The sequence below is a fragment of the Puma concolor genome, chromosome F2 (assembly GCF_028749965.1).
Source record: "Puma concolor isolate L17-30 chromosome F2, mPumCon1.1.hap2, whole genome shotgun sequence".
NCBI classification, from domain to species: Eukaryota; Metazoa; Chordata; class Mammalia; order Carnivora; family Felidae; genus Puma; species Puma concolor.
Genome location: NC_141684.1, coordinates 14,100,163 through 14,127,196, shown reverse-complemented (window position 1 = coordinate 14,127,196; position 27,034 = coordinate 14,100,163). Strand labels below are relative to the sequence as shown.

Genomic DNA, 27,034 nt, shown 5'->3' with positions numbered 1-27,034 from the left:
TACCTCCGAAGCAAGCATGGTCAATGGCACAACATATGTACCCAGCACATGTCTGTGAATTGAATTAAATTGGATTATGAGACTTTGAGCAACTGAGAGTGGGACTTTTGTCTTATAATCTTGGAGTTCTCTGTTTCTAATACTCCAGCTTCTGCACTCAGTACCTATGAGAGGATCGCCAGAGCCTCATAGGCACCTGCAATTTTGGGAGAAGTCTGGCTCCTCTTGTTCACTTAACCAAGGGTTCTGCTGAATGCTCCCATGGAGGGACCAAGATGCAAACTTTCTGTTCTGGTCTATTTTGTGCCAGAGCAGAAACAGATACACATCAGCAACTGCACCTTGGAGGCAGAAAAATGACCACACGTTCTTGATCGGTGCAGTAGCAACTCCACAGGTTTCTGGAGAATGACCCTAAAAAAGATGTTCTATTTCTTACGCTAAACTTCACAGTCCAGTTAAGGAACAAAAGCCCCCTCTTCCTCTCACATTACTTTTATTCATAGTATGAGTTTTCCCGGGAGCTGTAATGATTGCCACGTGCCATACAGCTGACGTGTCACAGGAACACATGAAGTCTTTCATTCGAAGAAGGCAGGGAAGGTAGGCAACACCAACTTCTGCCATTTCTGGGAGCCAAATAAGATGAAACAGTCTTTTATTATAGCAGGAGAGAATTTGGCTAAGAGTCAGGAGGAACTGACAGATAATAAATTGTTTATGCAAAAGCCATGCAAAAGGAGACATAACGTATCTCTATCATACCTAGAAAACTTTAAGATACATTTAACCGTCTACACCTGATACAGTGCTGACATTACAAAGATATGGAAATAGACCAGGAGTGCCCATTGGTCCTGTCTTTGTATGTCAGAGTAAGGTTATAATTACACAATCGAATGTAAACAGCCATAATTTCCTCATCTGCAGAATGGAGAAGGTAATGAAATTACCTTTCCCATGGTAAAATAAAATTAGTCATGCAACATGCTTAGTGCACTGTCAGGCGTATAGTGAGCACCTAATAAATGATAACTGAGAAGGAAGATGAAGAAGAAAAGGGTGATCATGAGTGGAAAAGATGGCGACAGATATAAATTGTTTTCTAAGGGAGGCAGCTGGGGTCTCCTGCAGGAGATATTTGAGTTAGAAGCAATGGCCTGATTGAATCTGACTCTGAAATACTGACCTCATGGTTGGTGGGGGGAGGGGAGAAGTTACTGACTTCCTTTGGGTTTTGATTTTCTTCCTCTCTAATTTTGGGGGACATTATATGTCTTTCACAAAATTGTTATGAAAATGAAGCTATAGAGTCTATGAGAGTGTGCAGCCCCAGGTTTGGTAAATACTAGGCACCTCCAAGTCAGAAATGAGTGAAGGCTGGGTATTTGAATTCCCTTTATCCATACCAATAAATAAATAAATGATAATTAAAGTAGTCAACATAAGCTCGTTTGTTCCACTGGGAAGCCCAGAATGCAAGCCAGTCCTACATCTGGGCCAAGTCACCAGTCACTTCATGGTGTATTTTGACAAATACCAGGAAGGTCCTTTCATTTCATCCTGAAATTCCACTAAGAGCAGCTTTCTGTATTTCATTGAGCCTCTCTCCATGACCTTTTACATAAAATGCAAATTATCTTATTAAGGGTTAACGTCAAATCTTAAGTGTCTTAGGAAAGGAAAATAACTTCAATGAGCCTCTCTTTATGTTCTAATCCCTGAGCTAAGGAGGAAGTCCTGGTAGCTTTCAAAATTGACTGTGGTAATCTAGAGAAACTGGAAGAGGTGAGGACACTGAAGACAAGTAAGTTTGTAAAGATGCAATCCACCTTTAATTAAGTGAATGAGGATCAATGGTTGTGAAGGCAGAGGGTTTTGCACACTGAGGCTCCCTGGGAACTCCTAATAGCTACAGCCGTATACAACCCATTTAGTGCTTGCTATTGCTATTACATAGCATTTTCTGTTAAATTAGGGAATCTAACTTAACAGAAATTTAAGTGCAGTTGTCTTCTATTTCAGATGGTTTTTAAGGGTACTAAGAAAGCAACAATATGCCTCTCATATGTCATGAAACTATGAATCCTGGGGGATTCATAAAAATGTGCATGCATGGGAGTCCTCCTACCCATATGTGGCAGGCAATGGAAGCCATTGATCTCAAAATGTTGAAGGTATCAAGATGTTCTTGTGCATCTATTTACTGTCCCAGCTGAACTCTTTCCTCCTTGCAATTTTATTCATGTGCAATTGCCCACCTACAGCAAGCTGCAGACCTTCACATCCATCACGTCCCACTGGCATTTGGGAAGGAGAAATACTGCTCATTTACTTGATCTCCTCCTTTTGACAATTAATCCCCTCACCTCCAAGCTGTTAACCATTCCTATCAAAGCCAAGAAGATGGGGTTAAGAGAACAAGAAAAAGAAGTGGGAGGGCCAAGGCCATGCCCAGATTCCATCTTCTGTTCTCATCTTAGTCCCAAACTGCTAGTTCCATTGACTCCCAGGAATTGGGCACAGGTGAAGCAGAGTTGGAACTCACTGATGTTATCAAGAACTTGCCCTCCAAAGACATCATGTGAGAGGTGGCACGTTCAGAGTTACATCTTCTTGTAAGTGAAGTCACCAGCCAGGCCAACTATAGCTTAAGGATTATCTGGGATATTGCTAATGGTCAATTGCTTCCCCACAACACTCTGGTTCCCTTTTCCTTAACCCTATTTAGATGTATATTTATTGATTGTTCAAACCCCCTCAATCTCATCTCATCCCAGGTAAGCTTCTTGAAGGCAAGAACTTTGCCTTCTAAAGTGCACAAAAGGCTTTATCTATGTATTATCTATTGTCTGTTATCTACTTATCTACCTACCTACCCACCTATCTGTTTCAGAAAAGAAGGGAGGATGGAAGGAAAGAAGAAAGGAACAGATTTTTGTGAAAGCTCCATATTGTCAATTACTTAATAGGAAATGTTCTTAGAAAAGTGAAGATGTGCTTGGATCTCCTGGGCCAGTATTCTGGGACACTTAAGCACAGGTCTTGATGTCCTCTATTTGACCCAGATGGTCCATATGATTCCAGATTTGGCATAATGTGCTTCTTCAAAGGGCTTTCTGTCTTTCAAAATGCTTTAGACTGTATATTAGTTTGTTATTACTGCTACAACAGATTACCACAATTGTAGTGGCTTCAAACAACACAGATTGATTATATTATAGTTCTGGATGATAGAAGTCTAACATTAAGGTTTTGGCAGAGCCATATTCCTTCTAAGGGCTCCAGGGGTAAATCTTTCCCGTTGCCTCCCCAGCTACTGAAGGATGCCTGTATTCTTTGACCTGCTACCCCTTCCTTTATCTTCAGAACTAGCAGTGAGAACTCTTCTCTCCTCCCTGACTTCCTGCCCCCCCCCCCCACTTGTAAGGATCCTTGTAACTATATCAGGTCCACCTGGATAATTTAGGATTAGCTTAATATTCTTAACTTAGTCACATTTGCAAAATTCCTTTTACCATGTAAGGTGGCACATTCAAAGGTTCCAGGGATTAGGAATGGGGACACCTTGGTGGGGGGGGGGGGCATTTTTCAGTCCATCACAGATGAGTAATTACCTTCCCTGTTTGTTAAGACAATGATGTGGTAACAACCAAAAAGACCACACAATGATGAGGGGTAATTTACACACTGTAAAGTATTCTATATAGAGAATACCAGTGATGAGTAAGATCATCCCCTTCTTTCTGTATGGCCCTGTATCCTTCCTATAGGATGGACCTTAGGAAAGGTCATTGATTCCTAAGACATTCTACTGAATCCCCAGACATCATAAGAAACCATACTCATCTCTCATTGTCTTCAGCGGGTCCTCTAAGGAGTAAGAAGATTTTGAAGATTGTGCCTGAGCTCTGAACTTTAAGACAGCAGCTCTGTCCACCATTAAAACATGGCTCAATGAATGCCCCAGGCTTTGACCAATCCGATTTAAAACTTAAGGAGGAATTAGCAATGGACATGGGCAGAGGAGCATGGTGAGAGGGGTGAATATGCCCCGTTCCTAGCATTACATAATAGTTTCCAAATTCAAGTCTTTCCTATATGACAAGTACTACACTATGAGCCTTAATAGCATTATGCCTAATCCTCTGTATATCCACGATATGCTATGTATCTTTGTTTCTGCCACTGTACTCATACAGTTAGACAATTAAGGCATATCGGAGAAGCATAGGGCTCTTACATCTATTTCCAAATAAGGCAACATTCACAGGTGCTAGTGGTTAGGACTCAGACATCTCTTTCTGGAGGAGTCCTCAGGGCTGGTTGAAATACAGCTGATGAGAGAGACTCATTCCTGTTCAGCCATGTTTAGGTATGCATGTGGTAATGAGCGTGACACACATTTAGATTTCCGTGTGATTTGGGATTTTATATCGAAAAACCTCAAATTAGGCCCTATTGAAATAGGAGGGTTCTCCTTGGAGAAGTGAGATTGCTAAGATGAAGTCTCATGTTCTGGTTCAGGACCCAATGCTATGAGCCTGTGTAAGTCATTCCCCACAGAGTTGTCTAACATCATGGATAGGAAAGTACTACAAAACTACATAGGTCTATATAAGGAATGGCCATTTCCTCTAAAGGCCCTATTAATAAACTCAGTTCTAATTTTTAGCCTTCTTCATTGACTTGCTGTGGTACAAAAAGCCTTTTTGTACTTGAAGCTGGGCCTGGGCTGGGCCTTGAGTACATAGAACTTCCCAGACTGTCAACAAATCAATGAGAGTGATTGACTCTGGGTGAGTTTGCAGCTCAGCATGACCCAAGGGTCTTTCTTTTTCCAGAAGGCCCGACACCTTGCCAGTCACTTCTCATTGGCGATTCACCCTGTGGCCTTGAACGCGTTCTCTCCATTTGACCCCAGTGCATCTCCAGCTGCTTATGCTGCCATTCACCATTCCCTCCCCCACCTCCCCGCCCCTCACCTCTGCAGTGACAGCCAGGCAATGACAGCAAAAGGTAGTGGACTGCCAGGTGATGGAGGATTGGAATAATTCCATTTCTGTCAATTTCTCCAGCAACTTTGCCTTCCCGTTGACTTTCTCTCATCACACACACAAACCGAAAACTAGAAAATGTCTTTAATGACCGATTAGAGGAGTCACTGGTACCAAATTAATAATACAAAGAAAAAGTGTCCCAGACTACAAGTGATTTCTTAGAGTCTAAATGGCATCAAAGGCCTTTTACCTACAACGGAGGCCCAGGTTTTGGGGTCAGACCTTGGCCCTGGATGAGATACACAGTGTCTCTGAGCCACCCTCATCAATAAGATGTGAGTAATTACAGAACTTTCCTCATGGTTTCTTGCACAAAGGTACTGAATTTGTAAGCCATCAATGAATATTTGTTGAATGAATGATCGGGTGGGAGAGACTGAATGAGGTCATGTAGACAAAACACTTAACACAGGGCATGGTACAAAATAGGTGCTCGAGGCACAATGGCTATTACTGTCACCTAGAGTACTGCTTCAGTCCAGGTGGCTGTCCAGACCTCATCATTGTGTTTTCTTGTTCCTTCTCTGTCATAAGAACTTTCCAGAGTGATTAAGAGCTTTGACTCCAAAACTGAGGAGTTTCTGGATTTGAACAGTGACTCAACCAACTGTGACCTTGGGCTAGTTAATTATCCTTTTTCTGCTATTGTTTCCTTACATGGATGATGAAGATAATAATGTGTGTTTCGTACAATTATGAGGATTAACTGAGTTTACACATGCATTATGCTTAAAATAAAATAAAGACTTGGCAAAACTAATTTCTATTTTAAAATTATTATTGGAATCTGTCTAGCTTGGTTCTTGCATTGTTTATACACAAGGAAGTTTGCTCCTAAGGCGTTCTCCTGGCACGTGATCATGTATCGCTTTGTGGTAACCCATTGGCCTCTTTACCAGTCTTTGTGGTATTGTTCCCCTGGACCAAGACTTACTCCCACAACTTGGGTCTTTCTTTTTTCACTCTTCCCTACTGCTCCTAGCATAGTGCCCTGACACCTTGTTTACTACATTTACTTTCAAAAATGTATGTCATGGAAGTGACATAAGATGATACCTTTTTAATTATGAAGTTTTGAATCTCACAAGGCCTTAACTATACCCTTTTTCATTTTACAGGTGAGAAAAATGGCCCAGAGAGGATGAAAATTGCCCACAGATACCTGGTTAGATTCCCAGAACCAGGTCTCTTGGCTTCTAGTGCAGCATCCTCATACCCATTAAACAAACAATTAGGGGGTAAAAAGATTCATAGTATATGGATCTGAAGAACTGTCTCAAAAATTATCAATCTAGGATCTTAGGCTACAGATTTACCAGCGGTGGTTGTGGGAAGGTAAAAGCCACCTTTTGCTGAGCAATCACCTACCTAATCAAATACGAAATACGAATGGGTCTGATGACCTGAGATTCCCCTCTGATTTTGTTCCCTGTCTGGTTCAGGTACAAAGGGAAGTTTAGCAATGAAAGGAGAATTTGCTGTTGTGAAAAGAGACGGGGTGGTATTTTAGGATGTATCTTGGGCCGGGGCCGGCATTTTGCTGCTTCTACTCACTTCCCTTTGGCCCTTGCCTGGTCACTTCCCCTCTTAGAGTCTCAGTTTTTTTCATATTCTAAATAGAAGGAGTGGAGCGAGCTGGGTTCTGGTCCTCTTCCCACTCTGCCATTCTGCGAGGCTGGCTATGGATAAATGCTAAGTAGCTGGTCTGTGCACAAGTGTTCCATTTATTATTAGCTCATGCTCCAGCCAGGAGGTTCTATACTGCCAAAATTCTTTTCATACAATGCATCTCTTTGAATGACACATGGATAGCTGTTAAACATGAGTGTAATGTGAGAATATGCGTTAAATTAGTATAAAAACTGTATGCCTCACAATTTCCAGATGCCAGAGTCTCGTAATGTTGTCATTTTTTCTTTTTTCTGTTCAGATGTTCATACAAACGGAAGGCAAATGGGTGCGGGAAGCATCCCCCAACAGCACATGCCTTTCGACTTGCTTCTACCAGCTTGTTCCTGGGGGTTACATGCTCTCTGTGGGCTCACCAAAGTAAAACCGTCTTTCAGAACCTCGCGGCCCCGCGGCAATGCCTCCCTTGTGTATTGCTTAAAATATTGGCTCCTGTGTGACTTTGAACACTCAAAGACACAGACTGCCTGGTGGTAGGTAGTGTTTACCCAAATTAGAGAAATTCAACTCTGAACTGTTCAAGTTTCAAGCGATCAGTTCCAGTTGGTACACACACAATTCCAACCTTAGGGACCTGAAGAGACTATGTGATTTGGGGAGCGAGAGTTGCTGGTAGGCGCTTAAGTCCCAGTCAACACAAAGTATACATAAGTGCCAAAGCTGAATATTGATCAGGAGGTTTTCTTTTGCCTACTTCATATCAGCTGAGATACTTAAAGGCTGCCTTCTTTTATCAGGGAAGAAAAAATATGCAAACAGTCTAAAGAAAAGATTAAATCTCCTTTTTATGGCATGAGGAAGTTATAAAGCCGTAATAGAAAAGCTATAAATTATCGTTATCTATAAAGTCATTGTCACTTTCATCTTTTTATTAAAGATGAGACCAAATTCTTTTGTTATGGACACGTGGGGAGGAAATGTGCCTTTCCTTCTAAACCTTATGTAGCTTGGCTGAGCTACACAACTTCAACAGGCCTGGTTCGTGTTGTGCTCTACACATTTATCCATCAAAATAGAATGGGATAGTGCCCTCTGGAGGTGTTCAGTGGGCCAGCCCTGACCAAATCTGAACGCAAATATGGGATAAAAGGAGAGAGAATCAGCACAAATATGTGAATATGTAGATATGTTATATAATTTGATCATTATGAGAACCCAGTGGAATATTCAAAGACAATGAGACTCAAAGAAATAAACAACTTGCTCTAGTAGGAAGGTGGGCTAGCTTTGGTGACAAACTACCTTAGAAGCTCAGGATTTTTACACAATAAAGGATCTATTTCTCACATCATATTCTAATTGGATATTTAGCAGGTGGCCTTCCAAGTAGAGATTCAGGGACCCAGGTCCCTTCTGTCTAATGGCTCCAGCATCTTATGAGCTCAGTGTTCTGAAGAAGAGCATCTGTGTTAGGTCCATAGAAAAAAGAGTGAAAGCTTTGAGAATCTTCTGGAAAATTCTAAGTAAAACAGGCTAAAGTGGCTGGCCTGTATCACTTCTATTCCCTTTCCATTGACCAGAACTCAACCATATGGCCTCTTCCTACTGCAGGGGAAACAAATATAGTTTTTTTTGTGGGCCCAGGGGAAAATGGGTTTGCTAAACATAGTGCTTTGTCTTTGCCACTTGCCAGCAGAATTTCTGAGAACAGAGATCCCTTCTCTGTAGCTCCAAATCCTGTGATCTTTCTGCTCCACCAAGCTGTGGCATTCATCTTCTGAATGACTTTTGACTGAAACTATAAGAATAGAGTTACATACTATAGTGCTTGAGGACAAAGAGAGAGACTTAAATGTCATCCGGAAGTTCCTAAAATTCCTTATTTTTGCTTATATGGGCACAAATTTGAATATTTGACTGACTTTTCCCAGCTCTCACTCATGTCTAGCTTAGACATTACCTAAGAGTTTCTTGAAGTTATTTGGTCTGGCTGTATTTCCAATGCAAGATAAAATCTTGAGAAGCTTCTTGTCCCTGGCAATTTCCCCTTCTTTCTCTAAGGCTTCATCTTTAAGACTGTAGCTACTTCCATGGTTTCAACTATAAACACCATGTGGTTGACCTACCCACACGTATTCTCATTATCTCTTTCCCACTCTCTCCTGACCTAAGGGGCTTACACCCAACTGCCTACCGATCACCTCGTCAGCATCCCACATGCTCCTATGGCCAACTTGTATAACAGTGAATATTCTTCTCCCCTCTCAAAACATGTCTCTATTACCACCTTCTAGTTACTTAGGTTGTTGAGTTGTGATTTATCTGCATCAGTAGAACCAGGTTTTATGGGAACTGAAGGTTTACAAGTTAAAAAAAAAATTAATGTTTACTCATTTTTGAGAGAGAGAGAGAGAGGGAGAGAGCACAAGCATGAGTGGGGGAGGAGCAGAGAGAGAGGGAGACAGAATCCAAAGCAGGCTCCAGGCTCCAAGTTGTCAGCACAGAGCCCAAAAGTGGGCTGGAACCCACAAACCGCGAGATCATGACCTGAGCCCAAATTGGACACTTAACCAACTGCGCCACCCAGGTGCCCCTGAAGCTTTACAAACTTTTTTTTTTTAATGTTTATTTATTTTTGAGACAGAGAGAGACAGAGCATGAACAGGGGAGGGGCAGAGAGAGAGGAAGACACAGAATCTGAAACAGGCTCCAGGTTCTGAGCTGTCAGCACAGAGCCCGACGCGGGGCTTGAACTCACAGACCGTGAGATCATGACCTGAGCTGAAGTCGGACGCTTAACCGACCAAGCCACCCAGGCGCCCCACAAATTTTTTAATACAGCATTATGAATACAAACTAGGTTTAAGAGTAAATATTTAGAATGAGGAAAGCAATTGAAACAAGTTACAGATTAAAAATACTGATGAGTGCTATAGTCACATTCATTAAAGTAACTCATAATTTTTATTGGTAACTGCCTGATACAACTCTGTAGTGTTTTTTTTTCTTTTTTCTTTCTTTTTTTTTTTTTTTTTTACATTATTTGGCCCTCTAAAGAGAAAAATGAAGATAGCTTCGTCTTATTTCTATCACTGTTGGTAGCAGTTTGTTTTTGTTATTGATATCTTTGGGCTCGTCAGCTTCTCAACTCATTGATAATGTCATGTAAACTTGAAGAATTTTTTGGTCAAGTTTGGAAAGCTTCTGTCAAAGTTTTTACGCAGCATTTATATTTTCTTTCGAAGTGATTTATGGTAAATGTCCTTTGAATTGACAACACTTGTTAACATTGGTGGAGTCCTTACCCTGTCCTCAGAAGGGGGTCTGTACAAGTCAGGGGCCCTGAGTTTGTATTTCATTAGCATCATAGTAAACCTAAACTTCTTTACCTGTGTTCACCCTCACTCCCTTTTCTCACAAATCATCAGTTGCCAAAGTACTTTCAACACTTTCTCCATGGTGGATTTTTGTCTTCGTTCCACTGGCCTTTTAAAGACTGTGTTACTTTAGACAGGAACCCTTGCAAATGTCTTCTACACTTTCCACCTAAGGACTTTGCCTCCTTCTTGTCATTCTGAAAAATAGTTCCAAAGTAATCATTTCCATTTTTTAAAACACTCTTACTTGCCAAGTAAAGTTCCAAACCTTTTACCTAATTTGCAGTCCATGTATAATCAACTCGTCTTTCCGGTATGGTCTCCTATGATTTCACTCTAGAGGTTTGGACTTCACCCAGACAAGGTTTACTAATGTGCCACCCACTCCACCTTGAACATGACTCCCCCTTACTGAAAGAATAAAATGGTCAGTATCTCATAAGTGCCTGGCCTTCCAGAAGGGACCAGGGAGCACACACAATAATTAGAGAGTTCAGATGGTCCTTCCTTTGGTTTCTCTCCATGATCCTTACCTAAAACCACAACATTCTAAGTATTATACTTCCATAGTATAATTTAGTTTCCATTCAGTACATCACAAGCTCCCTGAAGGCAAAAGGGTTTCGTCAACTTTATTCATTGTTATATCCCCACTGCCTCCAAGAGTGCCCAAAATACAAACATTTCTTGAAAATGCTGAAATATTGACCATATTTGCCTATAAGATTTTGTGAAATTACTAATAGTGTAAAGCCTGAGTTTCTTCATCTGTAAAGTAGCAATTATCGTAGTAAACATTTCATACAATTATTGTGAAGATTTAGTAATTTAAAATCAACTAAAGCTTTTAGCAGAGTGCCTCACACACAGTAAGTGCTCAATAAATATTATCTAACATTTTATTTTAATTAGAACCTACACGCAGGGGTGCTAAGAAAGCAGCAGCATGGGATCGTGCAAAGAACTTGAGAATCTGCATCCCTGAGGGGCCTAACTACCTCTGGGTTTTTGAGGAATATCCTTTGATTTTCTGAGCCTCAGGTTGATGTATATGCTCAAGGAGAATAATGAGAATAATGGGATGAAATGAGGTCTTAAAAAATTTATGCAGTCCTAAAAATACCATTATTAGGACAGATATTAGGGTAAGAGGACTATGTCTGGGCCCCTCATAGGCAGCCAGAGTACCTGCTCTGCTGTTTGTACAGTATAGAGAGGGCATTGAGCTTTCCCAATTACATGCACAGTGGAAGCAAAAAGTATCATTGTTTTAATTGTAAACTCGAAAATGTTTTTATAAAATGACATCGATGATTAACGCTTCTAATTTTGGAGATAAAAAAGAAATCCGAAGGTAATTATTTGAACTAATTTTACCAGACAGGAATTAGATTTTAAATTTGTTTTATTCCTAGCCAACTTTGCTCCTGGTATAATCCAAGATTTTTTTTTTTCCCTCTTCACCTACTTGTTTTTAAGGGCTGGGTAGAGAGCCTGTTTTCCTCTCTGGGAAAGACACAGGCTGGTGCCAGAGGGTGAATGAAGCCAGATTGACTAGAGGTTTCGGAGCCTTTGAAACATGGCCAAGGCCAGATTAGAACTGGAATAGGAATTTCTCTAAGCTGCAATAAACAATAAAAATCCAAAATAGAAACTACCATTGTGATGCAAACAGGAAAGCAAGCATGATTAGCACAAAGCTGTTCTGGAGGGAGAAAGCTGAAGTAACCAGGAGGTCTTGGTGGGTGCGACATTGATTCCATGGGTGGGTATCATACTTAGTCATGTAGCAGCCAGTTGTTATGGCCAGACCCCATGAAGGGGAGCTAGCCTCAAATCCCAGCCCAAACCTTTCATTTTTGGGGGGTGCCGTTGGTGTAGGGGTCATTGTGCAGTGCTGGAGACAAAATCCTGTTATCACAGGTAAGGCACGACATCTCTGCCATTGGGACAAAAGGTGAATTGTCTTCAGGTTAATAGGGAAAGAGAATGACAACATTTGTTAAGAGACATTTAGTATAACCCTTATGGGCATGGGCTCTGGAGATGGGCAAATCTGGAAAATATCCTGGCACCACTCTATAGGAGCCACATGATTTTGACCGAGTTATTTAACCTCTGAGCCTCCTTATTTGTTCCTAAAGCATGAGGATGATAACCGCAATACCTCACTGGGCTGTTGTGAAGATTGAATGAATTAATCATGGAAGGCACTTGGAAATGCAAGTCACTGTGTAAGTTCTTCACCTGAACTACCTACTTCAATCCTTGCAACAATTCTATGTTTTCCTATACCCATTCTATGGAGGAGGGTAGACTGAGGGTAGACTGAGGAGGGTAGACTGAGACTTCTACCTCAATTGCTAATAAGATGTATTGTGCAAGCCTTCAAGAGGTTGCTGTAGTGAGGGATATCTCTGTCATTTTAGAGTGGGGATGAGGAGCTGCAAAAGGGCGGGGGAGGGGGGAAGGAACATTGGAAGAAGAAGGAGTTCTCCAAGACCACCTCATGGAAACATTGACTCTGGCTTTTTCCCTTTCTGAAGAAAATTTAGGAGTTTTTTCCCATTGGATTCCTATTTCCCACCTTCCACTCACCCTCCACCAGCCCTCTATCACAACCGTGGCTCAAGACAGTTCTAGAACAACAAGAACATTGTAATAGAGTTCTTCCAAAGAGAAAGCGCACTCTATAGATGAAGCAAGTGAAACTAATGAACCTGATTATTGAACAATTGTGCTAAGGGCGTCATTTGAGTTATTGGCTTGTAAGCTTTCTGGCCTGTTTAGAGGCTTGCTGTATTTTAAGAAGTCCATTGTTCGTAAGAGATTTCATAAGACTTCAGGAGCTGTAAGGATGTGAGGTGTCGTCTGAACAAGCCTCCATGGTTGACAGATGAGGAAGCAGAGGCCCAGGGAAGGAAGGAAATTTCCTGAAGTTCACACAGTTACTTCAATGGTAGAGTCCAAGGCAAGTGCTCTCTACATTGTTCACCACTTCCTCCCCTTTCACCAGAATGAACTCTTTGCAAATCCCATAATATAATTTTCTCAAGACCCTTTGCTTTGACATACAACACATACTAATCTTGGAATCCCAAATGTATTGCTACTTTTTTGTGTTTTTGTTTGGCTTGGTTTGGTTTGGCTTTGCTTGTCACCTCCTGGTCCATTTTACTCAGATCAAACATCATCTCCTCCAAGGAAGCTTAACCTCTTATATGCTCCTACAGTAGTCCCTGTTTATCAACCCCACAATCTGATTTAATTATGTTTGTGTATATGTCGGCCTTTCCTAGAGGCAAAGGATTGTGTCTATGTTGTTTATCGCCCTATTCCTTGTGTCTGGCATTATGACTGGCAGGTGGCCAAAAATAGGTGGAGGATCAAAAATACTGGATGAATGGATAGATGGGTGGCTAGATGGATGGATGGATGGGTGAATGGATGGAGAGATTGGTGGATGGATGGATGGATGGATGGATGAATGGATGGAGAGATGGGTGGATGGATGGATGGATGAATGGATGGAGAGATTGGTAGATGGATGGATGGATGGAGAGATGGGTGGATGGATGGATGGATGGATGGAGAGATAGAAGCATGGATGCATGGGCAAATATGGAGAATCTCTCTTGAAAATAGGGGCAACTGGGTGGCTCAGTCAGTTTGGCGTCCAATGTCAACTCAGGTCAAGATCTCACAGTCTGTGAGTTCGAGTCCTGTGTCAGACTCTGTGCTGACAGCTCAGAGCCTGGACCCTGCTTCAGATTCTGTCTCCCACCCTCCCTCTGCCCCTTCCCTACTCATACTCTGTCTGTGTGTGTCTCTCTCTCAAGAATAAATAAACATTAAAAAAATAAAAAAAAAATAAAATATATGGAATTACCTGAAACCCTCTACAAGGCTCAGGTAACATGAATCCCTTCATCCATCCCACAACATTGCCTTATAATATTCTTTGTTACTGGCCCAACATATGGTTCTGTTATGTTTCTAAGAAGAGGCGGGGAAAGGCATGTTATGATCAAGTAGCAAGTGGAAATCAAATGCCTCTTCACTGTGAGATTTGGTTAAAAGCTTTCAATTCTCTATAGGTATTTCCTCTCAACACTTTTTCAGTTTGTATGTGTGTGTGTGTGTGTGTGTGTGTGTGTGCGCGCGTGCGCGCGTGTGGCTATACTCACTGATTTATCCCCTTCAACCAAGAAAATAGGAGAAATGTTCAGGAATCACAAATAGACCCTGGGATAGTCAGAAAGTCAGAAGTCACATGTGCCTTCCTGTGAAGGCACTGTCCTAGTTTATGGGGAGTCAATGAGGTCTGGACAAGCCCTAGTGGCTGCTCTGGTTAAATACCACCTTGATTTAAAAGCCCTGCTACTGGGAATGCCATGTGATATATGCAGTTCCTCAGCCTTGCCTACATTTCAATTCTGAGGCAAGGAAGAAAGATTGCTTCTAGGTTCTTTGAATGATGGAATAGTAATAGACCATTGCATTTGGACTTTTAAATTTACCATGATTTTGACTTTCTTTCTTCTGTGCATCTTCTATTTTGTAGTCTAATTAGCTCAGAAGGTCAAAGTTGAGATACCTGTCTTGACAACCAAAATGTGGAGCAATGAATTCATGACAAAAGCGAGGCCTGATATTCATTGTATAGTAAGTTTATAGGTCTTTGATTCATTCATTCCTCTGACAGTAGTAATAGGAATCTTGAGTGCTATTATATTTCCTTCACGGCAAAGATTATAAAGGGCGAGAGGAATTACACATGCTTCTGTTCCATCTTATCAGCACTCAGACAAGGCCTACAAATGTGCATAATCACAATGAGTTTCCAAAGGTGCCACCTTGGTATTTTTGCTCATTCAATTCAATGTAACAGACATTTATTGAGCATCTATTAAGTACTAGGCACTGTACCTGGTGCTAGAGATAGAGAAATAAGTAGATACAGTCATTGTCATTAGAAATAGAACATAGAGGCATGTTCAGTTGGTTTACATGTTAAGTACAATTTGGATTTTTGTAGCAAGTGGATTCAGATAGAGTTGTAATTCACCTTTGGTACTAATTATTTATGTAATTTTGGACAAGTCAGTTTACCCCTGGAGTCTTCAGTTTCCTCTTCTATAAACAGTGCCATTTGAGCCCTTCTATTGGAAAATTATATGCTAAGGATTAAACTGCCAGTTTGAGAGTTGAGAAGTCTGGGTCGAGAGTCTGAAGTAATAGTCAGTAATCCCCACTCTTGAATTAGCGTATATGTAGCGCGTTGTTTCTTTGGAGTATCATGGAAAGCAGCATCCTTCCTGTTATCACCATTTCATGGGAGACTCTAAGAAGACATTCTCACCATAAGTCTGTGTCAGAGACTTTTACACCATTCTTTGGAAACCTATTTAGGTGGGGAGGAGAGAAAATCAATTGCAACACACGAGTAGTTCTTGAAACCATTTCTCCTCTCTTGATGGATGTTTTCCACAGTAAATTTGGAAATTTGTGGTCAATTTTGGAAAAATGTGGTCAGTTTTAGGGAAGTTGAAATACTAGTTGTTTCCTTAGCATGTACTAAGTGAATCATTGTAATGAATGGGTCTGTTTTTCAATTGTTTACGACAGTCACACTGAATACTGTTAACTATTCATTAATGATAATTAGAGTCTATAAGTGAGAGGTTGCAAGTGTAGCACCTGCAGCATACTTATTAAGAATCTACCTGTGACACTTACATATCTGATTACACTCTATGGAGGTAAAAGTTCTAAGACAAATACAGTGGTTGTATGACCATCTAACATTCACAGAGACATGCCTATGATTCTTATTCCAGGGCTTTCTGGGAAGATATTTTCTTCCTGCTTATTGAAAAAAGAATTCCCTATAGTTCCCTATATACTTAGATTCCCTAAGTATTACAATAGAAGATTAACTAGAGAAACAATGGGTTTGGTAGACAGAAAACAGGCTTCAGATTCAGCCAGGCACGAATTCCAGTTCAACTGCTGAGTAACTGAGTGACTGGGTAAGTCACTTAACATCTCTGAGCCAATTTTCTCACCTGTAAGATAAGGACAATGCTAGTACCTACCTCAGGGGCTTTTGGGGAGGATTAAATAAATGCTTTTGTGAGAGTGCCTTGAAGGGTAACAACATAGAATACAAACAAATTAGAAACAGAGAAAGGTTTACAAATGAGCTGGTAGTAATAAATTCATTAAAACTTCATACATAGATAGTAAATTCTTTTTGTTATTAAGAATATGCAACCGGGGCACCTGGGTGGCTCAGTCAGTTAAACATCTGACTTTTGCTCAGGGCACGATCTCACCATTTGTGAGTTCGAACCCGCCACGTCCGGGCTCTGTGCTGACAGTTCAGAGCCTGGAGCCTGCTTCCGATTCTGTGTCTCCCTCTCTCTCTGTTCCTCCTCTGCTCATGCTCTGTCTCTCTCTCAAAAATAAATAAATATTAAAAACAACAACAACAACCAAAGAAAAGAATATGGAACCAACATTGATTGTTGAACTGGCCCCACCAATATTTGGGTTTGATGGGAAGCGACTCCGATCCTGGGTTCTTCAGGTGGAGAACAAAGCTTAAGGACAAACTCCCTTGACTTTTTGTCCTTGATCTTGGTCTTCCTTTTCAAAAACTAAGAGAGAAAGGCTAAAAATACACATGTGGCCCCTAGTGGTTTCTTCTTCCTCTAATCCCTAAAAATTTCACCCAGGTGATACAACCTAGCTCCAATTAGGCTTCTCAAACTGCTGTGTAAGCAATAGAGTAGATACTGCTTTTCCAGGCATGGCCCAGGAGTTACTACAAGTAGCCATTTGTTGCCAGGCCATGAGATAAGCACAGAAATTGAGAGTAAGTGTTTAGTGTCTTTATAGCAATTTGACAGAGTAGCTTTGTTTCTGTTGAACCTAAGAATATAAATTTTGAATTTGTATTCTGATATCTTTTAAATTTAATTTTTCTAGTAATTCATTTTTTACACTTTACAGCAGCATCAGACCATGACAGATTATAAATTATTTTTAAAGACCGAATCCTTCAACCCAGACAACAAGAAAAGCCCAGCCATAAAACACCACAGACGTGTTGTTATTCAGGCTTTGCACTATCTCACTTCTCGGGTTATTTCTTTTCCTGTTCCAAATAGTGCGTGTGGAACTCAAGTTTAAATTAGATAAAAATCTTATGATACTTCAGATTTATATTTTGAACACAAATAGAGAATGTCAATAGTGTCCCGCCCCTGGGGATGACACTGGGCTGGGTGTCCTGGGGAATACCAGCCCTCGTGAGGAAGTAGAGGAAATTCATATAACTTGCAAGGTTGTAGGAGAGATAAGATATGCCCACCATTAACCATCATAGGAAACAGAGGGTGGCAGTTGCCAAAAGCGAGATATGGATAAAGTTATGGGAGAAGTCAGATAGGAGAACGTACTTCCTGTTAGTAGAAGGAGAATGAAGAAAAGACAATGAAAATGGGATAAATGTAACCAGAGGCCACGGTCAGGAGGACTCCAACCCCCTTAAAAGTAAGTGATGTCAACACTAACCCTAGTATGTATGAATATATGAAACATGTCTCCGGGCTGGTTACTTTCCATTTTAGAACATGAGGGTTGAGAGAACCTAAGGAATCACTTAGTTTAAATTTCATATTTCACGGAAGTATAAAACAAGGTCCAGTTATTTGTCTAAAGTCAAATAAGAAATGTATCCGATGGATGGGGCGCCTGGGTGGCGCAGTCGGTTAAGCGTCCGACTTCAGCCAGGTCACGATCTCGCGGTCCGTGAGTTCGAGCCCCGCGTCGGGCTCTGGGCTGATGGCTCAGAGCCTGGAGCCTGTTTCCGATTCTGTGTCTCTCTCTCTGACCCTCCCCCGTTCATGCTCTGTCTCTCTCTGTCCCAAAAATAAATAAACGTTGAAAAAAAAAAAATAAAAAAAAAAAAAAAAAAAAAAGAAATGTATCCGATGGAAAAAAAATGTGCTTTATGTCTGCCTTACCAATATGAAGACCATGCCCACTGGACTGGAGTAGGTTTTTTGAGGTTGATTGTAAGGTGATCATTAGCACTTAAAAGATATTTTTAAAAAGATAAATATTGCAAGATATTTGCAAGGTAGTGTGATATGGTAGAAGGAACATGGAATTGGGTTCAAAATCTGACCCAGCAAGTTGTGATTTTGGACACATCAGTCAACCTCTGAGCCCTTTTCCTCGTGTCTGGAATAGGTGTTATAATTAGCACTGGCAAGAGATTAAAATACAAGATATGTATTTAAGGAGATAGCATAGGACCCAGAGTGAAGTGGACCCTGAATGTGCATTATTTAGGGTCTTCCCGATCGAACACACCCTTTCCATGGGACTGTCCTGCTTCTCTTCTCTGCTGAATTCTCCACCTCACTGTGTTTGTGGCAGCATGGTCACAGCATATTCTAAACTTGTGATTATAGCCACAGCCAAGATAGGAGTTTTGGGAGGAGAACCACATACCTTCAGGAACTAGCTTATTCCTTACAAGAAGGATGTGTATGTGTCCAGTTTCCTATCACCATAAGATGAGGGTAGGGCTTGTTTGGCATGAATTCAGTGTTTCACCTGATTGACCACTGCCAATGCATCCAGTCACCCACGAGGCATAAAAATAGGTCTTCTCCTAAAGCAGGAGAGCTGAAGGTTCAGACCACCGTTTGCAAATATAAGGTGGGCTTTCAGCAGCCCCAAAAGCATTGCATTCACCGCATCCCTTGTTTTGGTCCTAATTATAATACTTGTCTGGGGAAGTTTTGTTTGCTACTTAACTTGTAATTACAACACTAGACACTTTTCACAGGTGCTATGGCAGGAAATGACCTGATAAAAACCTGAAAGCCTTAATTCACACCTGAGGGAAACATAATACCCGTCTCAAGATACTGTGGAGGAAACTTACACCCCCTTCACGGTCCCCATCTCAGGCCAGGGGTAGAGTAGGAAGAAGGAGGACCTAATGTGGTCACTGGCACATGCTTTACATACCATGCATCAGAGCCTACCTTTGCCTCAGTGCTGACCCAGGGCTCCTGCCTTTTAGTGAGCCACCTTGCTTTTAGGAATGTGTGTTGATTAAGTGCCACAGCTGGGAACATTGTTGGGTTTGTCATGATGCAGTTTAATGTTCAAAGTCATCCTTTGAACCTTACATTGAACTCTTGAGGGTGAAACCTTGAGAAGGTTCGTTTATGTGACAGCTTCCTCTCATTCTCCTTACTATTGTTGGCAACACCATCTATTACCCTGGGAAGCCATTCCTACTCATGTAGGATATCCTGTTATGTGCCCAAATGCTGTCTTTATAATTTTTGCACTGGCCACAAATAGAAGGGGAAGGAAATGAATATTTATTAAGAGCTTACTTGGCATCAGACCTTCAACATACATTATCTCATTTAGGCTTCATAACAATAGGATGAAGCAGAGATTTTTATTCTTATTGTTCTTATTAAGGAATTAAGCTATATCACATTGGTGCAATTTGCCCAAGGTCACACAGCTGACAAATGACTGAGTTGAGGATGGAATCCATGTTTCTAACTCCAAAGTTGATCTTTCTATTCCATCATGCCATTCCCTAAAGATAATTCCTTTTGGGTAGCAGCAAACGTGAACAAATTGGCTTCCCCTCACTCGACGTATATTCACATACATGTAACTAAGCACATATTTGTATGTATTTATTACTGGTTAGGATCGTAAGATGAAGCACTGAAATAAACAGATAGAGTTCCTCCCGTAAATATTTGACAAATGGATAAACATATATTCAGATATATAAGTAGTTATACTCCAGGGTGAAAAGTAATATAATGGGGGAAATTTGAGGTTACAGGAGAGCACACAGAAGAGGCACTTAATTCACAGTTAGGGAAAGCTTCAGGAAGAACTCACATCTTAACAGAAATCCTTAGGAACTGCAGGAGATAATATGGAGGCAGTTGGACAGAGGGGTCAGTAAATGCACAGATCTAGAAACAAGAGGAATGCTATGCATTGGGAGAAGTGAAAGTTGTTCTATATAAATTGTATGGGAAGAATCATTCACCAGCATTTCACTGCCTCAGGCCACTCCCAGCCCTTAATATACCAGATATTGGGGATGAAAAGATGAAAAGATGAATAAAGCCATGGTGCTTCTCTGTGGGGAGTGTAGAGTTAGAAATATTCAAGAGGCAGGGGCTGCTAGAGTGAAAACAGAAGCTACTTTATAAAGTTGGAGAGGGCTAGAGATGAAGTCAGACAAGACATCAGAAAGGCTCTGAAGACTGAACAGAGTTTTGAAGGTCAGGGTCAAGTTCAAGCAGGAATCCACTAGGTAGGGAAACCAGAAAAGTACATTCCAGAGGACATGGAATGTTCAGCGGGAGACGGGTTGGGATGCTTTTCTTGGAGTTGACAAAGAACTCATTAGTCATCTCCCTTTCTGTATTTACTTGAATACATTCTTCATCAAGTGATAGGAGGACACAAGATGATATCAGGATATTCTTACTAGAAGTTGTAATTCCAATCCATTGAATGTTCTTTGTTGACTGGAAATGGTACAAAGAGAAGCTTGAGGAAAATAAGCTTTGAAAGGGAATAAGTTGTCTGGCTACACCAGCAGATAATGGACTTGCAGTCAATTATCACAAGATTCCAGACTTCATAAAAACCAAGGATTTTGTCTACTTATCTTTCGGAAATTTCCTTGTTTCCAAACCTAGCACAGTGTCTGACTCATAGGAGGTGTTCAAAATATTAACTGAATAAATAAAAGAGTAAGAGGTATTTTAACCATGCTGAGGTTGAATTTCTCATCTGGAAAATTTGGAATGACATTGTATGGCTAAACACATATCTGGACTTAGCTGGAATTTGAATTACGTGCTACCACATACTCCTTGTTTCTTTTTGGATACATCGTCTTACTTCTAGTGAGCTTGGGGTGTTCATCTGGAAAGTGGAGTTGACATTAGCTCCTCACAGGGATGGGAAAGGTGAAATTAAATAAAGCATATTAAGTGAGTTAGAATAGGGCTACACACATGGACATTTCTTAGTAAATATTAACTAACATTATAATAATTGTTAAAAGGTGATTTTCAAAAAATGTGTAAAATCATGACTCTCCTACATATATAAAAATAAATCCATTTTAAAGATTTCATTTAACTCATTAATTAGGGAACTAGTGAGGTGTTAAAAACGAGTCCAACAGAGATTCCAAAGACCAGAAATGTTTCTCTATTAGGAATGTTAAAATGAAAGTGCAAATGGAGGAAATATTAGTCTCTTCTGGAGTAGGGGAGGAAAACCAGTTTTACTTCCACTAGATATAACTGGCAAAGTTTACACGTATATGGACAAGAATCGCTTCGCAATGCTGTCAGTTAATCTATAAAGCACAGAGTTGTAAAACAGCTCCCATAGAAGCATAATTAAGTAACTTGCAATAATTTTTATAGATGTTGTATAGTTTTCCATCGAGGTAGAAATTTTTCTTCATATTACCATTATTACTATCTACCTGAGACTATTAACACAGCAGTTGTAGAGCTGTGATGTGAGGTATGAGCTCATACGATGATGTTATGTAATGAGAAGTGATTTTTCCTCATCTCTTCCTGTTTTTCATACTGATACTTTTAGTATTTTTATACTATTATTCCTTTTTTTTTTGGCATATGGTTAGAAGTTAGTTACATATTTTATTTTCATGTTGGTAACAGATCAGTGTAAAAAAGCAGTCAATATAGAAATGGATAAAAACAAATAAAATCATCAGTAATCTATTGCCTAAAGATAACCATTGTTTAAATACAGATGCGTGTGTGTGTGTGTGTATACACAATTTTTGTATTGGTCCCTTTTGCACTATATGCCTGTCTCCTTCTTAGGTATGTCCTTCTCCAGGTAGCTCAAAAGCTCATTGAGGAAAAGGACAACATCTGATTCATCTCCCTATCTCTTGTGACCATCCAAGTGCCTAACACAATGCAGATACTCAATTAATGAATGAGTGAATGAATGAGTATAGTGAGGTAAATTTCCATTCACAACTCATCTGCTAATGAGCCTGGTCAGAAGGATCTTTCCCTTCTATATCTGCAGCTTTTGTAGGATACCCACCACCAACCCAATCCCTCAGACTAGGACTCTCCCATCTTCTGTCCCACCTCAATCTTCCAGTTCCATTCAGTGGTAAAGTTCTATGGGTGTGGCTACCCCACACCATCAATCTTTTCTCACCCTCCCACCTTCCTTCCACTCCTGATGCTCAGAGCTTTCTTACTTTTGTCTCTGACTATAGCAACAGCCCCAAGGGGTCTCTGGGTTGCTGTTTTCAATTCATCCTTTACCAGTGGCAAGGGTGATCATTTGAAAACTCAAATCTGACATTGTGTTTCCTTATTTAATGTTTTATGAATAATCCATTGCCTATAGCTGTAGCTCTCAAAGTTACATCAGAATCACCCGAGTAACCCATCAAAACATGGATCGCTGTTAAGTCTCATAGCTTTTAATTCAATAGGTCTAGGATAGGGTCCAGTACTTTCCATTTCTAAGTTCCCAGGTGATCTTGATCCTTCCGATCTCAGGATACACTTTGAAGAACCACTGGCTTGGGGTGATAAGCCAAATTCTTTAATGAAAATTTCACTGAGGATTATCTAATACTTATGCTATACCAAATATTATACTATACTTTGCTCATTTCATCTATTACTTCTACATCCTTTTCTCTCACCTCAGGTACATACAGCCTTCCTTTCAACCACACCAAACCATACATTTCCATGTATTCCCTATTCTTTCCCAGTTCTGCTTGAAATATAATGTTCTTCCTCATTAACCTTAATCTGTCAAAATTCTACTTATACTTAAAGGCCCAATATAGACAACTAAAATTTCCTCTTGAAAGAATCATAGCCCATTTCTGAATTATCCCTCTTCCCAAACACCCAGGTAGACTTAGAATCACAGGCAATTTTCTCTGTTTACATTTCATTCTGCCCTTTCCATGACACCCTAGATTAGAGATATTTATTTTTGTGTCAGTGTACTTAGATTAATTATAAGCTCCTGGAAGCTTTCTTTTCTTTCCTTTTTCTTGATTTCTTGATTTCTTGGTTTCTTGCTTGCTTGCTTGCTCTCTTTTTCTTTTAAAATCAGGAGAGCCCAGCAAATAACTGAATAAATGATTCCCATTAAATATTTATGGAATTTAGTTGAATTTACGGTGCACCTTAGTTTAAGGAATGGGCTATCGGATCAGCTCCTAATATTGTTCATTGCTGGACACATGGGCACTTGGGGAAAGATTAGGTAAATAGTTGGGTGATCATTCATCTGCAAAAATAGATTTACAAGGGAACATTTTTTTATTCTGGACAGACAGTCATAACCAGTGCTGGTTTTATAGGAGCAATACATATATAAAAAAAAAAAAAAAAGTCATGAGAGCAAACTGGTTCCTTCATACTTACATTTAGGTAGAGGGCAAAGGTAAATACAAGTACTACTACTGTTAGTAATATTTTCACATATGAACACATATCATTGTTTTGATATATGCCAAGCCCCGTTACAAAAATAAAATAGAAGCCATTTTATCTAAAACAATCAGGAATTTTCTCGCATAATCAAAAAGAGTCATTGTTTGCAAAATCATTCCACAGTCATCAGTTTTCTTAAGGGTTTCTCTGAATTCCTTGGGATTAAAATCTCCTATGGTGTCATGATCATATTAATTTTTCTCTTTTTCAGTTGTTAACATATCTAAGCCAGATCTTTGTAAATGTCTTTTAATATGTTCAACCAAGTCACCTCCTTGAACCTTTTGTAATATTCACAACTTCGCCTGAAAATTGATTTGTATCATTCAACTGAAGCCTTCTTAGACAACTCATAAAAATGAAAATATATCTTAGTAATTAACTTTAAACATATAGGTCACCTTTTTAAAAAGTTTATCTATTTATTCTGAGAGAGAGAGGGAGAGCGCAAGCTAGAACAAGTGGGGCAGGAGCAGAAAGAGAGGGAGAAAAGAGAATCCCAAGCAGGCTCCACACTGTCAGCACAGACTTTGACGGAGGGCTCAGTCTCATGAACCATGAGATCATAACCTGAGCCGAAATCAAGACTTATTGCTTAACTGACTGAGCCACTCAGGCACCCTTGGATCAGCTTCTCTTTTACCATTTTTTTGGTGAAGGGCTAAGGCTTTACGTTCAGATATGAGTCCAAAACAGTCATCTTTTATTCATAAGCTACAACCATAGTACATTAATACATTCATTTATGACTTTTGTTTCTGCTTCAATGGAGAGAAAATGTGAAGATTATGAACTGCAATCTGAAGGTGAAACCCCTCTAGAGTTCTGTTTTTCCCAATTTAAACAAAAACTTTTTAAATGTTTATTTTTGAGAGAGAGGGACAGACAGACAGACAGAGACAGAGAGAGCACAAGCAAGGGAGGGGCAGAGAGAGAGGGAGACACAGAATCAGAAGCAGGACAGCTCAGAGCCTGATGCGGGACTTGAACTCATGAACCATGAGATCATGACCTGAGCCAAAGTCAGACACTTAACTGACTGAGCCACCCAGGGGGCCCTCCCAATCTTTTACAATGGTATAACACATACTACTTTGGAGAGGCTTGCCTTTATCACCTCTTCCAAAACAGTAACTTATTTTTATAGGAATAAAACTTTTTTCTTTACAAAATCATATTTGATGTGTTTACATAGCCTTTTCTGAATCATTAATTCCATTAGAATAAACAAGTTTGGGAGTCACTACGACTGATTCTTGGCACATATAAAATTTAACTGCTAAGAACGGAAGTATATAGGAGTCCTATAATTGGCCTACTAGATGCCAGAATCAGATTACTGTGGAACTCAATCAGGATGGTTTGAAGAGAGAAGTTGATACTGAATACCAATTAGGAAGTTGGTGAAAAGAATGCCCACTATACTTTGCAGGTACACCTCACAACAGATCCTATGAGGCTGATACTACAATTTGTGGGGGATTTCACCGTCTCTCTTCCAGTGTTTCTGAGCAGGCCATTAAATAGGGGTTTCTGTCTCCTTGGAAATATTAGAAGCACTCTACATTCTTGGTTTTCTCTTCCTACCTACTCATTCTTCTCCAAGGGATATAGAATGTATAATCTGATTGGCCTGGAGTGATTGGCAAAGGGGCCCTGAGTACATGGAACCCACCTCTCTTCTGCATTTTCTCTTAGATTCAGCGAGCTCCCAGAACACGCAAGTCCTCCTCAACTGGGCAGTGTGAGTTTCTTCCCAAGGTAAGAGAGCCCGGGTGTCTGGCTTTGCCAGTCTTGAGTTTATTCACATCTGGGTGAGGTAGATGGAGACCTCTTTGGCTTGGAGCCTGAGCAGAGGTGTCTTTATCCCTGATTTACTAGCAACAGTTCACTCTCTATCACATACTTTGTTTGGAGAACTTGGAGGGAAGCAAGTGTGACTAATTTCATAAAATGCCAAACTTGTTCTCTTTTACCCACCATTTTATCATAGCTTAGGTACATGATTTTACTCTGAAAAATCCCAAAGAGGTAGGCACTACAAGTATCCTAGCTTTATGGATGAATTTAAAAGAAGAAGAGGTTAGATGACTGGTTGAGTTTCTTATAGCTAGTGAGGAGGGCCGATTCTTTAGTCTGTTATTCATTTATTCAACACTTTGGTATTGAACATTATTCGTGCAGGTGATATATGAACAAAATAGTTATAGTCCCTCCTTACATGGAGTGTGTAACATAGAGAGTAAGAGACATATTAGGTCATCGCATAAATAATTATATAATTACAAGCTGTAATAATGTCTTTAAAGCCCATTCTCTTAACCATTATACTGTCTTACTTTGACTTAGAAATTTGCTTGTACTGAGATTCACATTATTCGTTTGTCTTTTATTCTTTTATGTCAGTATTGTATGATTCCTTATTTGATTGCTTTATGATGACCAACTGATACATAAAAGCTCCTAAAAACCACAAGTCCAAGTGATGCATGCAGCATCACTTGGCAAGGTCATAAGGGTGCTGGGGAACCTCTTTGCCACCACTAGTCCCCAGCCTACTAACTGTATTGTCCTTTGACAGGGACAGAATATTTCCTAACATCTAGATCAAGAAGACAGATCCCCCCCAACAGAAAATGTCAATTGTGGAAAGAACACTTAGAGGCCATCCAGCTAAGCCCCCTTAAGTTACTGAAGAGGAAACCCCTAGGGTTTGAGGAAATGAAGTGACTATCAAAGGATTACCAAGGTTATCCCTACAGGCTCCTAGTCCAAGGAACTGCTTCCTATACCTTTTAAAATGTTAGTTTAAATTCTCTACATATTGAAATGAGCTGAACTCAGACCTATATTCAAGAAGATGTCGTGGGAAAGCAGACTTCTGTGTTCTTTAATAGGCAGAAGAAGATAGGGTATGGGATTAAGGTAGGAGGGGGACACTGGAATAATTTCCCTAGTATACAACTCGCAAATGAAGACTGATGATTTCTTCCCCTCCTCCCCAGCTTCGACTCTGTGTAGCTGGGGTGGTTATTTGAACACACTGCCTCGTGTGCTTACCGTCTTCATTTGTGATATGGGGACGAGGATAGCATGCAGCCATACCTTGACGAGAATTCGAGAATTCGTTGTGTAATGTACGTAAAGGATTTAGCGCAGTGCCAGGCACATGTAACACACTCAGTAAGTGTTAACTTTTGGGATTGTGTTGCCGCTGTTGCTATTGTTACATTAGCATATGATGTTTCAGATAAATTATTTAAAGTTTTAATGCTAGAATAGGAGGGTAGTGAAGAAGGAAACGGGGCATATGTTTTAGCAGAAAGCAGCTGATGTAATTCAATGTTATGCTGCTTCCAGC

At 40.2% G+C, this 27,034-nt stretch overlaps 1 long non-coding RNA gene across 1 annotated transcript in view; it reads left to right on the top strand.

The window, feature by feature from the left end:
- LOC147571839 (uncharacterized) overlaps positions 1-27,034 on the top strand; it is a 254,992-nt gene that overhangs the window by 63,586 nt on the left and 164,372 nt on the right. The window contains exon 3 of the long non-coding RNA XR_015246495.1: positions 25,372-25,434. This is a non-coding gene — a long non-coding RNA (uncharacterized LOC147571839). The remainder of the gene's footprint in view (positions 1-25,371; positions 25,435-27,034) is intronic.